This window comes from Oryzias latipes, chromosome 5, assembly GCF_053564925.1.
Source record: "Oryzias latipes strain Hd-rR chromosome 5, Olatipes_Hd-rR_3.1".
NCBI lineage: Eukaryota > Metazoa > Chordata > Actinopteri > Beloniformes > Adrianichthyidae > Oryzias > Oryzias latipes.
Window position 1 is genome coordinate 25,608,053 of NC_136241.1, and position 14,245 is coordinate 25,622,297.

At 40.0% G+C, this 14,245-nt stretch overlaps 1 protein-coding gene across 5 annotated transcripts in view; it reads left to right on the forward strand.

The window, feature by feature from the left end:
* The window catches only part of cntn4 (contactin 4), a 277,378-nt gene that overhangs the window by 227,294 nt on the left and 35,839 nt on the right, over window positions 1–14,245 (forward strand). The gene's annotated exons all lie outside the window — the stretch shown is intronic.

A 14,245-nucleotide genomic window follows, 5' to 3' on the forward strand; every position in this document is an offset into this window, starting at 1 on the left:
CTTCCACTTAGGTCTAATTGAACATCTGCTTTTAGAGCGGAGCTCCAAATCTGTGGCGGTCTGCGCTGAGCGAGCCGTGCCGGGCCTGACTTGCAAGGGCTTATGCGCCCAGTGTGACTTCACTCATTACGCCGCCTCCTGTACCTGACAGGGAGGCTGGGTGGGGGGATTTTCTGCCCCCCACTACCCCCTTTTCACCTAAGAATGAGAGCAAAGATTAGAGCGCCGCTGATTCTTCCTGTTGTACACAACAACATTTAGAGCTGGCAGGTGGCAGGCCGTCACTCACCGTTTGACTCTGATCTTTTTGGCCTCAGATGGAGGAGCCGCCGCGATGATCCAACAAGAGGGGAGGGGCTTCAAATAACCTTTTCACTTGTAGAGACGAAAGGAACGGATTTGGCACCTCCTCTGTTCAGTTTATGAATCCAAACATCAAACAGTGACAAAAATCATGTAATCCTTGTGCTATCCTATGACCCCACCCTTACATTGACGTGTTCTCCCTACCATGATAAAGGTGGAAAGATTTCATGTAATCCATGGACACCAGTGAAAATCACAAATCATTGAAGAAAAAAGGTTCAGAGCACTGTCTAGTGGGTCTAGATGACCCAACTCCCAATGATAAAGTGCCTAGGATAGCACAAGGGTATCGGAAACGTTTATCAACGATATTTGATGGCTTTCTAGTCAAAGTTTCACTGAGATTATTTTTTAAGCAAAATGACCTTGAATTGTTTCAAGAGAAAAATAATTTAATTTAAAGAATAATAAAATGAGTGTTCAGTCCACCTTAAATGTAAATTAGAAGGAGTAGAAATGTATTTAAATAGCAGTTTTCACAAGTAAAAACCACAAAGTGCTTCACAAGGTTTGATATAAAGGCAAGACAAATGTAATAAAATAAAATAAAATTGATAAAACATCACAGGTAAAATACAATAAGGGCAGTCAACAAGCAAAAGTTAGCTGAAAGGCCGTCTGAATAAAAAGAAGCCTTTTTGAAGAAGATTTAGCCACATGGAGGCTTAACGGCAGGGCAATGCGGAGTCTCCGTGGGTTTGAAATTTGGTTCTCTGGACCTTAAGAAAGTTTCAATCTGAGAACCGAAGAGACGGAATAGAGTTAGGGTCAACAAAACAGAAATGTTGTTGGCTTTAAAAGTTAAATGCCAAAAACCTAGATGCCAAAATATTTCCAGATATTCAAATCTCCACCATGAGGTGACTAAACAAGAAAAACCAGCAGAACCGGACTTTACAGAAACCGTCTTCTTTAAGGCTGTATTTACATCAATGGAAACCCTGCACTTCTTTTTATTTTACTTTTTTTAGGAGGTTGATCATTTTGGGCAAATTTTTTTGGTTTGTTTTTTTGTGGCAACGGCGTTGCTTCATAACCAACTGAATTTGTAAAAGCTGTTTGCACATGCAAAAAAAAAAATTAAAATAAGTAAAAAAAATATTTGTAAAAAAAATCTGGCGTGTAAACAGAGCTCTCAGTTATGGGTGAAAGGAAGAGGGGCGGAGTTGCCGCTCTGCAGTAAGTATTTCCTAGAAAAAAACGACAATTTTTTAATAATTTTGACTACAAACAGCATAATTATAATCAAAAGACCACTGGAAACAAATAGCTCAAAAAATGATCAGAGTGGAACTTTAGGGGTCGTCACTTGTAGACTGTCCTGACCTAACAAGTCACGACCCCGAAAATGACAGCAACTTTTCCCGTCCTCATGTATGAAACCTGGTTGACTTTTCTCTCTGTCTTAAAATATTGATATGAAATAAAAGATTTTATAGGTCTGTGCGCGATGACCAACCCACACATGTGAACCAGTTAAGTTCTTAGCAATATTTCATGCATTCCTAATGCAAACTTTTTCCTCCACTGTTTCTTTTATTCCCCTGATTTATATTTAAACTTTCGCCTCAGGCTGCCCAGAGAATCCCATCACTTTAGATGAATATGAATTCTTTTGGCTTCCAGCGCAGCAGAACTGCGCTGTGTGATCATCTGTGATCATTAGATAAACTTGGCTTGGGTGAACGTGATCTTTTTCTGGAATATCATGTCAGGGACACACACACACACACACGGTCGGATGAAACTAAAGAAATGAACTTTTACACTGACATTGTTTATAAGTAGTTGATTATTTGGCTTAAAGAGACCTTAGGAAATGAAACCGACGCCCTAAAATGAGTTGTCGTTTCTAACCTGAAGGTATTCTTGTCTTGTAGACCTTCAGTTAGTTAAAAAGAAATTGTGCCAACGTCTCTCAACTGCTGCTTTTCAAATTGAGCTCCATTCAGACTTTTAACGTGAATCACGGCTGAGTTGGAAGTCTCTTTGATTGGAAGATTCATTATTTTATTTGACTGTAAATAAGAACTGGACCAATCAGAAGCCTCAATATGCGGATTAACGTTGAACGTTTGAAATGATCGACAGATTTCGTGTAGCCCCACTTTCAAGTGGAAGGGGGCGTGGCCTTCCAACAAGCTCACTCCTGATTGGTGAGAGTGGTTGCTGTAAAAATGTTGACTCAGACCCTCTCGGATCAATCACTGCTTATGGATGATCTCTGGTTCCAACATGGCGGCGTCCGTACCGACTTCATTAAGTTGGAGCTGGAATTAAGTAATTTTTTATGGGTGACGACAAACTCCCTCGGTCCAGTTCTCATATACAGTCAAACTCAAATGTGACAAGCTGCTAACTTGAAACACAGCAAGACTGAACTGTAAAACATTTTGCAGAACGATAGGAGGGAAAAACACGATGGGATGTAACTAACTAACAAAACAAAACAAAAAACAAGTAAACCTTAGCAGACGAGTAAAGCTACAATTGCACTGAACATGATTCGCTTGGCAGGTACATCCAGTTTTAATGTTAAGCCAATGTACAGACGTATGGAGAAGTCCAGGAGTGACCTTTTAAAATTTCAGGCAATTTGTAAATGTGAGGTTGGGGGTATGAGGGGCTGAAAGCCAGTGGAAGAGTGTAAACTGAAATCTCTCAGCAATGGGGGCAGGGTTTCTCCGTGCCAATGGTCCCGCGAACACAACTCAAAGGAAAATTTTAAATGAACTAATGGCGCTCTGCAGAAACTATGTCCTGGAAAAGGAAACAACTATTTAGAAGTATGGGTGACAGGAACGGGGGTGGGGTTGTTCAGCGCTAACATTCCCGCCCACAACCCTCATAACAGAGACCCCAGAAAGCTGTAGACCAATTTTTCATAGATAATATTGACAAAAATAATAATTTTATTTAACTATGCGTCTTTCTGGATACTCAAAGTCGTCTTACAACAGAAAAGAGTAAAAGCAAAAATAAAATTAAAAACAATATTTAAAAAATATATGATATTATAAATATGAGATAAATATTTCTTTTGTTTGTTTTTTGTTGGTTTGTTTTGATTGCTTGAAATAAACCAATTTCAATGATCTCCAATCCTGCAAAAGCTATCAAGCTACGTCCAAACCGGGCGTGTGATGCACGTTCAAGAACACACTTTTAGCCTAGGATGTTCACGCTGGACTGACTGTCGCTACCCGACACCAGCTCACGTACTCAGTTGGAAGAGGCTTGATGCGAAATGTTAAAACAGGGCAAATCTCGCCATTCTTGCTCCAGGCTTTTTCATCCGCAGCTCTATTCTGATATTTGACAGACGTGGCGTCCTACAACTCTGGGCACAAACTGGGATTTTTCATCTCTCCTTCAGGATCGGTTGGAACTTCCGTGAATTTAAAGAAACATTGTCCATATTTCATTACCAATTCCGAGTCCCTGATTGGTCAAAGTTCAACCGTTTTAACCTTCGACGCACGTTGTAGAACCTGAAAATGGTCTTAAATCTTGCATAGTGATGCATGAACGCGAGAGTTCTGAAAGCGGAAGCTCGCAACGTTCATAGACACGTGTTTATACAGACTTTTCATTGTAAGTGGTCGCTAGAGCGTAGCTTTACTCGAGTCAAACTTGTTCTTAGTGTTAAGGATCAGTGAAAAAGTGACCAAAACTGAAGGAGTGGTGGCTTTTTCTGAACGTTTGAGTGTTTCTTCTTTCTCCCCATCACTGTGTAAAGTCTGCATTTCTGCACACGAGCAGAAAAAGAGCACTCCAATGCTGGAAATCACGACAGAGCCACAGCTCTGGAGCCTGTCGGCTTTCCTCCATGAGCGGCGGCTCCGGGCTTTAGGACCGCACCCTGATTAACTGACAGTACATTGGCCTTTGCTTGTCAGTCATGATCACCGCCGCCGATTGATTTTGCGCTCGCATTGAGAGCCCATCAAAATGATTTGTGGATCAATCCGCCGTCCAGCTCTTATTGCAAAGCCTCCTTCGCTCCGGCGCCTCATTTACATGCAGAATACCCTCTGAGCCATTAAGCCTTCAGCTCATATGGAGCCATTCATTTTTAGCTATCAAACAGTTGCTGAATTGGCCATATTTTTTTCCTCTTATCTAGTGTAGGTGAGACCAAATTTTTTGCTTTGTTTCTGCGTAAACTCAAATAAATTTGAGTTTTTAGTTCTTCTCAGAGATTAGGTCACGAAAGCTTTGCGTCCTCCGTTCAGCAGCAGGATTATTTTTATCTGAAAGACGGCGGCTGATACCATTTCTCAAAGTGAGATTCCGCCAAGGAAGCGCCGGTAATCCATCTTGGTTCCTCTGACAGTTTCCTGTGAAACATGCGTGTGTTCTTTAGTGTTAAAGGAAGAGGAGAAGAAAAAAACCTTGGCACCGACTGGAGATGTATATCTGTGAGAAGGAGAATAAATTTGTGACCACAGCAGAAACCCCCGTGGAAGGGGAGAAATTCCCTCTCAGCGCAATCCAATTACCACTACAACCACATCACCGTTCCACTGACGAGAATTAAGACTTTCCATGTCAGCGTTCTTCAGTGCGACATCTTTTTAAAAAATCTCTTTTCAAAGTCTTGTAATTAGGATTTTTTAGCTCAAATCTAAAAACCTGTTTTGTTTTCCAGGACATAGTTTCTAAATGGCAATATAATTAGAAATTCACCTCTGAGTTCTGTCTTCCTGTCACCCATAACTGAGAGCTCTCTGTTTACATGCTGTACGCTAGCTCACAGCCCCTCCCAATGCCAAGTTAACGTTACAGGTGCAATAAAAATCCATCCAGCCGTCTCAGACAAGGAAACTAAAGACGAACGTGGATCTAGTCGTCTGTAAGCAGATGCAGCAGAATGGAGGGAACTTGTCGCCCGCCCAGCGTTTCTTGTTCATAACTGCACGTTTTCGTCTGCTCTTGATTCACAATGATTTGAATAAAGATTTACTGTATTTTCCGCAATGATTATCAGCTGCACTGTCATTAAATCTTCCATTTTTTAGCTTTTGTCATACATGGTGCACATCAAACTGTAAGATGGAAATAAGTCCATCTATCAGTCAGACTTTGATCACTGTGTTTCTAGAACTTGTTGGAAGTGTGTTCACGATAAATGAAATCAACTTTGGATTTGTTTGCAACACTTAAAAAAATACCAACCGATACTGCCAAAGCAGTCATTACCGTGACGACACAAACTCCTTACCATGATAGTAAAACGTAAAAAAAAAACATTTTGACGCCTCTACACGTTAGCTTGTTTGCAACTTAAAGAAAAAGCGGCTGACATTTTGACAGATGCTGTGTACCTCTCAAAATGGCTTCAGTAGCCAGAATTAATCCATATATCAGCTGTTCCGGAAATATGTCGTTTTTAAAGCTTTTTAGTGTGTCTTATGGTGCGGAAAAACCTTTACTCTGAAATGCAATTTTTAACTTTATTTTCTCTATATACATATGTGCTGCATCATTAGAAAAATGCCACAAGAACATGTTAAAAATACCATTTTCAGATGGTTTTCAGGACTTTGGGTAATATCTGGCTCACAAGTATTTAATGCGACAACATAATACAGAAAACGAAGCATAAAATACTTCATAATAAGACTTGTGAGACAAGGTCTTTGGGAATTTAAATAATAGGAAACGTTTGTCTGCAGCAGGATTTTTATTTTAAAATGACAGTGCTGTTTTCATGAAGAAAATATTAATTCCAAGCATTGACAGTGTATAAGAACTGGACTGAGTAACCCGCCCCCTCGCATTTCAAACAGGAAGTACCCGCTGGCTCCAAGAAGCCAAGATCTCATAGACTTCTATTGAGAAATTAACAGGTGTTCCTTTTTTTTTAACATCCAATATTTTTGTCATTAAGTCATTTTCTACGGGTGATGTCACACTCACTTCGTCCAGTTCTCATATACAGTCAATGATTCCAAGACGCACTAGAATAACGTAACCCTAACACATGATTTTTCTCATTTTCTACTCTGTTTTTGACATATTTCTAATGTCAGGTGAAAGATGAACCCCAGAAAAAAAAATCAAAATTCCATCAAAACAGCAAATGAGAGGAAAACAAAATAAAAACCATAGAACCTTGGGGGGGGGGGTAATGCCACTCAAGCTGTGGCATTACCATGAATTTCACAGAGAAAGAGATTAATACTTGTGCCAAAGCTGTGCCCTCTGGACACATTTCCTTTCTAAAGCAACAATATTTCTAAAGAGGGTTTGGTGCCAGCTGCAGCCCTGGAGAAAAAAAGCCTCTGCACACCATGGACTAAAAAAGAAAAAAGGCAAAGTCGTTTACAGCGCTGCCTGCAAACCAGCCTGCTTCTAATGAAAGACAACTCTCTGGTTCTCTGGTTCCAGCTGCAAAGCAAAGGGAGGCTTTTTCCTGCCGCTGTTGGTGTACACCTCTGTGTTAAAGCGGGAGTTTCCCCCTGTCAGGTTGGACTGATAAACACACCTGTCAGAGGAGCATTTTCCCCTTGACTGATGGATGATGAGCTGTACAGCTTTCTGAAGACTTTAAACTGCACTTGAACACCAACGTGGCGGCGAGTCTTACTGCTTTGGCTTTTCAAAGAGACAGATGACGAGAAAAAACTGCTGTCATCCACTGATGTCTGAATGTCTGAACTAGACCTCTGCATCTTCTGAATCAATTAGATTTCCATTCATCTACACACAATTTTGTGAAATAATAATTTTTTTTTTTTTCAAAGTTGATTTTGTTTTGGTGTAAAAACAGTTTTTATGCACCGGACCTTTTAAGTTTATCAAACTTATTTGGAGCTTTTTTTTACATAAATGAAAATGGATTATTTATATAAAGCAATGTTGTATAAACAGATCCATTCAGATCTTTATCTGATCAAATCATTTCAAATCATTTTTTGTTACTGAAGAACTCAAAGCCCAGTCTCTCTTATTTTCATTTTTGTCTCCATCACTAAATAGGATTAACTCTGGTTTTTGCACAGATCACGCTAATCCGTGTCGTTCATTCTCATTTATTCAAATTGTGGCTTCGTGCGCTGCTGAATAGGAATGTGTACTAAGACTCGTTGCCAAGTTGGTACCAATACTAGCGTTTATTGTACTACCAGTACCAACATGTATGGAACTACCGGTATTAACGTATACTGTTCTACTGGTACCAACATATAGCGTACTGTCAGTGCCAACGGATATGGGTGATACCATTGGTATCAAGGTATCCAGTGCCAATATATATGATACTACGGGTACCGACGTATACATAGTACTGGTACTGACGTATATGTTGTTACCGGTACCAACATATTCTGCATTATCGGTACTGCTATATACTCTACTACCGGTACCAACAAATACCGTACTGCCGGTATCGAGGTATCTGATACCGACATGGGGTGCTATTGGTACCGATGGATATGTTATTACCTATTAGGATTTATATGGTTCAACGGGTACGGACATATACAGTTCTACCAGTACTGTATAGAAACACAGATTTCGGAACTTAATTTGGGGACTTCATTTCTGTGCTTTCTGACATGTCAATCACTCGTTTACTTTTCGTTTTGCTGTGCAATTCTAACCAATCATTTTCCGGTGATTGTGAGCGGGCTCATATAAGAATGGGTGGGTCAGTAAGGGTGGGCAAAGCTTCAGTCAAAATCTGGAAGGCAAAGCGAGTGAAAGTTTGTCTGAACGTCACACTAAAAGATTCTTATTCAACGACCTGATGGATAAGATGTTCCAAAAAATGCTCTGAAAAAAGACCAACGTCATACATGTTAACTTCAGGGTGTGTGAAAAGGGAGATGCAAAGTGTCAGAAAGAATGAAATAAAACATCTTAAATGTTTTTGGGGAGAAAAACGCTGTTTCAAGCACTGTTTAGGCACTGGAACCATTTCAAAAATGACTGGTTTGTCACCAAAACTGGATAAAATCCCTATCCTTACTGCTGAATGGAATGGTTCTTTCAAAGGGAGTCTCTGCTGAAGCCAGTTCTTCAATTTTACCAACAAACACTTTTTTATGCTCCCAATGCTAACAGAATAATATTAAATGATGAAATGATGTTTGCAGAAAAAGGCTCTGCCAGTTTCTTGCAGGAGCTGGAGGCTGTTCAGCTTAGATTTACTGAATAAACACTGAACTCTGTTCGCTTAGTGCTCTTGCACATACATGTGCTGATGTAATTCAGCTGGAGAGAACCTTCTCTCTGTGTTGTGGCGTGTTGATCAGATATAAAACTATGGTCGCATGCACCCATACCAGGATTGGCCCGTATGGGTGCTGGGGGTTTTTGGGCTGCCCGTGGAGAGTTGTAGAGAGGAGCGGCAACATCTCAAGGGGCGCTGTATGTTGCAGTTCCTTTGAGGCCCGTACGGCCACCTCAACGGACATTATTGGCCATGTTGGGACATTATTCAAAAGGCACGGTTGTCAGGGGTGTGGTAAGTGTGTCGTAAAGTATTCGTAAGACATTCGTGAGGTTGCACGCTATTATCATATACGGGTGATGCTGTTGTACGGTCCGCTTACGCCACACTCTAGTCATTAATTTAAAAAAAATGGCTTGTCCCAACTCAATTGGTAATTGGTGTTGCCAATTTGGCATTTTTTTTGCAATATTTAGACACTTTCCAAATTCCCTTGACGTATTTTCTCAAAATAAACTAGTGACAAATCAGTTTACAACACACTCAATCTATCTATCTCTATCTCTATCTCTATCTCTATCTCTATCTCTGTCTCTGTCTCTGTCTCTGTCTGTCTGTCTGTCTCGATACACGTGTGTGATCAAAATGACTATTATTTATATTTGTATTATTATTAATGAAATATTATTACAGCAGAAAAGTTCAAGTTTATCAGGGAAATGTCAAAATGTAAACATAATGAGCTTCTGAAGTAATATCCTTTATTTAATGAAGTCAAATAACAAAAAAGAAGGGGTAAAACTGTTTTCTCATCCCTCACTGACTATTAAGCATGTCGTTAACAATTTTACTAAAAAAGGGAACAGTTGCAGGAAGACGTGGAAGACATCTGAGAAGTTGCTCTGCAGTTGCTCGGAGCTCTGCAGGTTTCAGTGTCCTTAGTCTCTGCTGCCCAGCTGGGTGTGATTTATGTGGCTGACAAGGCCGTTTCTCCAGTGCACAGCGCACTGTGGGGAACCGTAGACGAACAGCCTTCCAATTTATCTTATACACCCCCAACCCCCGCCCCTACCCCCCATCGCCATTTCAGGGTTTGAAAGCACTCCGGAGCATAGATTACCACCTGAACGCCTCCTGTCCCTGCTCAGGGAATTCACCACGATTGGAGAAATGCTCTATAGGAACATCACCTCAACTGTGAACTTTTTCCAACCTACGTTCTGCTGCAATTATTCGGTCCATTGTCATTTCCTGTGAGAAAAGAATTGTTCTCTCGGCAAAGCCTGAACAAACTGTGATTAACCGCATTTTCTTCTAAAGCTGATTTCAGTATCTGCTGCTGTACAGAGATGTGATGAAAGTCAGACGAAGGAAATCCCTTCTGAGAGAAAGAACGCTGCCAAAACTCTCAACCTGACAACCTTTATTTCTCAGGTTTCTATTCAAATGAGGCTAAGTAATGATGGCTTAACAGGTGATGTTTTGCTGAGATGAAGATGGAGTTATGGCGGTAGATCTATTTACTGACATACTAGGACAGAGGCATTGGAAATCAGGGTTCAATTCCCAGGGGGCACGATGAGCTCCATCCAGTGTCTGTCTTTGGGCAAGACCCTTTGCACTGCCTAACTATGTTGTCACAAGGTGGCCAAGTCTGGGTCTCCCTGTGCCGGTCCCCATCCCGGATAAAATGCAGGGTTGTGTCAGGAAGTTGCTGTTTTCTTTTAGAGAAGATAAGGTTTTGCAGCATTACTGGTACCATTCCTGTTGTGAAGTTTTTGTAACTCCATTGTGTTCTTGCAGGACCGCCTTGTTGCTTTTTGAATTCACAACCCGTTCAGCTCTCTTGGTCACCGCAGGAATGTGTCGGCACTTCCATATGTAACTCAAACATGAAGCGGCATGTAGTCCAAAAAACAAATGAGGCACTCACCCCAACATATGAAGCATGAAAGTGGTCTCTCGCTATATCGCGGTACACTTTCTGCAGTTTTTTTTTTGCTTGTTTTTTCGTTATGCTTTTTTATGATGCATTGTGTTCTTCGTCCTGATTAGCTGTAAATCAATTTAGTTAATCAATTTAGTCTATCATGTCTTCTCAACAGAATGCGTTCAATTTGGACATAAACGGACATAAATCTTCGATCGCGATCAGATCTTTGTTTTCATTCTATAACACTGGACTTATTTTACTACGACATTTGAGCTTTGAAACTTTAAAGAAAAGAGAAAAGTGTGGAAACATTCTTGTCTGTCTAAGTAAGGGGTATAAATTATGTAGTGGGGGTCTTAAAACATCTAGAATCCTGCTTTGCGAATTTCACCTACAGCAGATTATTTTTTGAACGTAACTCATTTGATAATCGAGGGACCTCAATCCTTTAGCCCAGTGGCGATAAAATGTCTTGAATCACCATCTCAAGAAAAGAAAAAAGAAAAAAAGAGTTATTTTCATTTTTGTCAGCAGCATCAAATAAAAGAATCTCAACAAAAAAGTATAATGGTTTCACATTCATCACTTTAATTTAATTGCTTTTATTTTTAATTTTTTTTAATTTTTTTTGTTTTCCACTGCACCATAACTGTATATACAGATGACCTCTATATTCCTGTACATCTCTTTCCCTGTTTATTTTTCAGAACACTCTTATTTTGTATATATTCTTTCAAAAATGTGTATTTGATTTTTAAGTCGTCATCACTGTCTGTACATACTTGTGCCAAACTCCATGCTACTGTGACAAGGAAATTTCCCTTTCGTGGGATTAATAAATCTAAAATCTAAATCTAATATTTACGAGTGTTTTTAATGGATGCTCAAATCCTGGTGGCGGTAGTGTGATGGTGTGGGGCAGGGAAAATGCTGTGGATGGAACTATGATTGTAAAACATCCTAATCTTGGTGAATTTATAACTTGTGATAACAGCTCTCCACCTCACAAGTCTGAGTTTCTGTTTCATGACTATTTGCCGTTGGGCATGCTGGGAAATCCGTTCAAACTCAAACAATAAGAGAAATTTATAAGAGTCCATTAGAAAAACTCCCTGCCTTTTATCACAAATGATTTTTTTAAAGTTGTCGCCACCAAAGGTGACACAACCAGTTATTAAGTTTAAGGGGCAATTACTCTTTTGCAGGTTTTGACAACCTTTTTTATTTATTTTTTTCTGAATAATATGTGAGGGCAAGGGCACAATGAAGTAATGAGTTTGGCAAATTATGATTTGACTTTTTTTTTTTCTTTCATTTTGAGAGCAGCTGCGCTCTTTCCTCATTTGGATTGTGGCGTTTCCTCTCAGCATCAAACTTATCAAGCAGATCAAAGACGAAATGGAACATCAAAAAACGAGCCTTTCGAGAGCCGCAGAAGCGTACAAAAAGGCAGCGTTTGCATTTAGGAGGACATAAGCAAAACACTAAAACAGCCTCTGTTTTATTTTATTTATTTATTTATTTATTTTTGGGGGCATTACTATTTCCTGGAGTCTTCACAGTGTCTCATATCTATGCCTTTCATCTCAACACAAAGACGGATGCCATGCAGTCAAAACTGTCCATCTGTCTTCTTTAGTGCATTTGGGGAGAAGACAAAAAAAAAAGGCCTCTTTTTCCCGAATAATTTCCACGTCCATCAAAGCTGTGTGAGGCGGGGATGAAAAGACTACATCTCACCTGTGAATTATTGATACCTGCCCCTCTGCTGCCTCCTTGTCGCTGGGAGGCGGGTGCACGTCTCCTCACATCGGAGCGCCGGCGAGGACGAAAAGCATGGGCAGGAACAGGAAAACGTGTTAATAGTTTCCTTTTTTTTTTTTCTTTCTTCTCCATCTCTTATTCTACCCGGCGCGCCTGGGTTGACTTCCACTGAGTTTGACCTCCTGTGCTCGCCCATTAGCTCCAGGATGAAGTGACGAACAGCCATGCCGACAGCCAGTCTGCTCCTCTTTTCTTGAATGTCAGCGAAAAGAAAAGCTCTGTACCGGCCTTTCATAAAAGGCTACAGAGAAGTGCACGAAGCTGTCGAGGGCCGAGGACGCTTTCTGCTGAGGATTTTAGTCTTTGTGCTTGTGCATGACGCCACTTGTTCACTTTTTTGAAGCACCTCTTACACAGATGCACAAGCTGCATGATGGCGCCTTTGTCCCTGAGGATGTGCTCAACGTAGTGCACATTTGGCTGCAAGCTTTGTGCTGTCCAAGCTGAATGTAGGTCACAGTCACTTTTGAAACAAAAGAAACGTATATTTAACTATTATCCGTTTGAATTGTGTTCTTATGCTGGTTATAACAACTTCAAAGAGGTGCAAAAGTGCACAGTTTTGATCTAACTGAGGGGAAAAAAGGGCAAAATTTCAAACTACAGTATGTTTTGGACAAAGGCTGTGACCAAATTCCTTCACTACTCGCTACATAGTGCACTATATAGTGCGTACGCAATGGTGTGGTGCTGTCTGAATCCACAATTACAAAACTGATTGTGCTAGAAATTTCCCAGAAGTCTCTGCAGACAACAGTGTGCATTAATTCAAAAATATAGACCACGATGCACTGTCACAGATGCAAAAAAATGCATAATAAAGAAAAAAAAATCTAATATAAGTCGCACTGGACTATAAGTTACACTTCAGTTTATCTTAAAAGGCCAATCCCAATCACGGAATAGATAATAATAGACTGAATATGTGCACGTTTCACCACCGTGACCGTATTTAGCTGCATGAAAAATAAGAGAGATCTAGTATGCTAGTGGAACAAATGAATAACTGTTGGGATAGCAGCTAAACTAACAAGTCAGGTCAACACTTTTTATCCCATCAAATCACTAAATCCATTTAAATCTTCATCTGTGTCGCTGTGGAACAACTTGGCTGAAGCCGGCACTACTTCTTCTGCGTTACTTTTGGAAGCAAATACTGCTACACGCCCCTACAGTGCCCTCTAGTGGTTCTTCTTTCTTCTCTTTAATGGATAAAATAATTTCTAGTTTCATATGGAACAAAAGAATCCCAGAATAAGAAGAGAGATATTACAAAGACAACACTTACATTGTGGTCTGACTCTCCCCAATTTTCAATAAAATTATTGGTCTGCTCACATTAGACACGTGTTGTATTGGACACGCCTGCCTCATGGTAACCGTGGTCCAAAATGGCCACAAATTGAAAATGCATCTTGTCCATCGGTTTCACAGCATGCTTTATTCTGCTCCAGAAGATATCTTGGAATGAAGATGGTCAGAGACATGTATGTAAAAGGAACTTTCACATCCTTTGAGTATCTGATAATAAACTTTAGATTCTTCACATTTTTACTATTGCAGAGCTTTGTCTGATCCTGATTAAAAGGTTGCCTTTAGAAACTCTTCTGGACAAAAAAACACCCCCTTGGTTTAAAAAGACCGGTCACTTGTATTCTTCAATGATTAAAGACTATTTAAAACCCTGGACAATTAAAAAAAAGAAACTCCATTGGAATATTTCTGGTGAACTTTGGCAATCTGCTCTTGAAATCCCCTCATCTCCAATCTGTCAGCGACATGAGGTTTTTCCAGTTAAGACTTACAAAAGTCAAACTATCCCAAATAAAACCTGTTATGATGATAAATGTGAATGCTGTCGTACAAAACCAGGCTCTCTATCACACATGATTTGGAGCTGCCCAAAATTTAGTGAGTTTTAGAAATCAATGTTTTAATCTTTA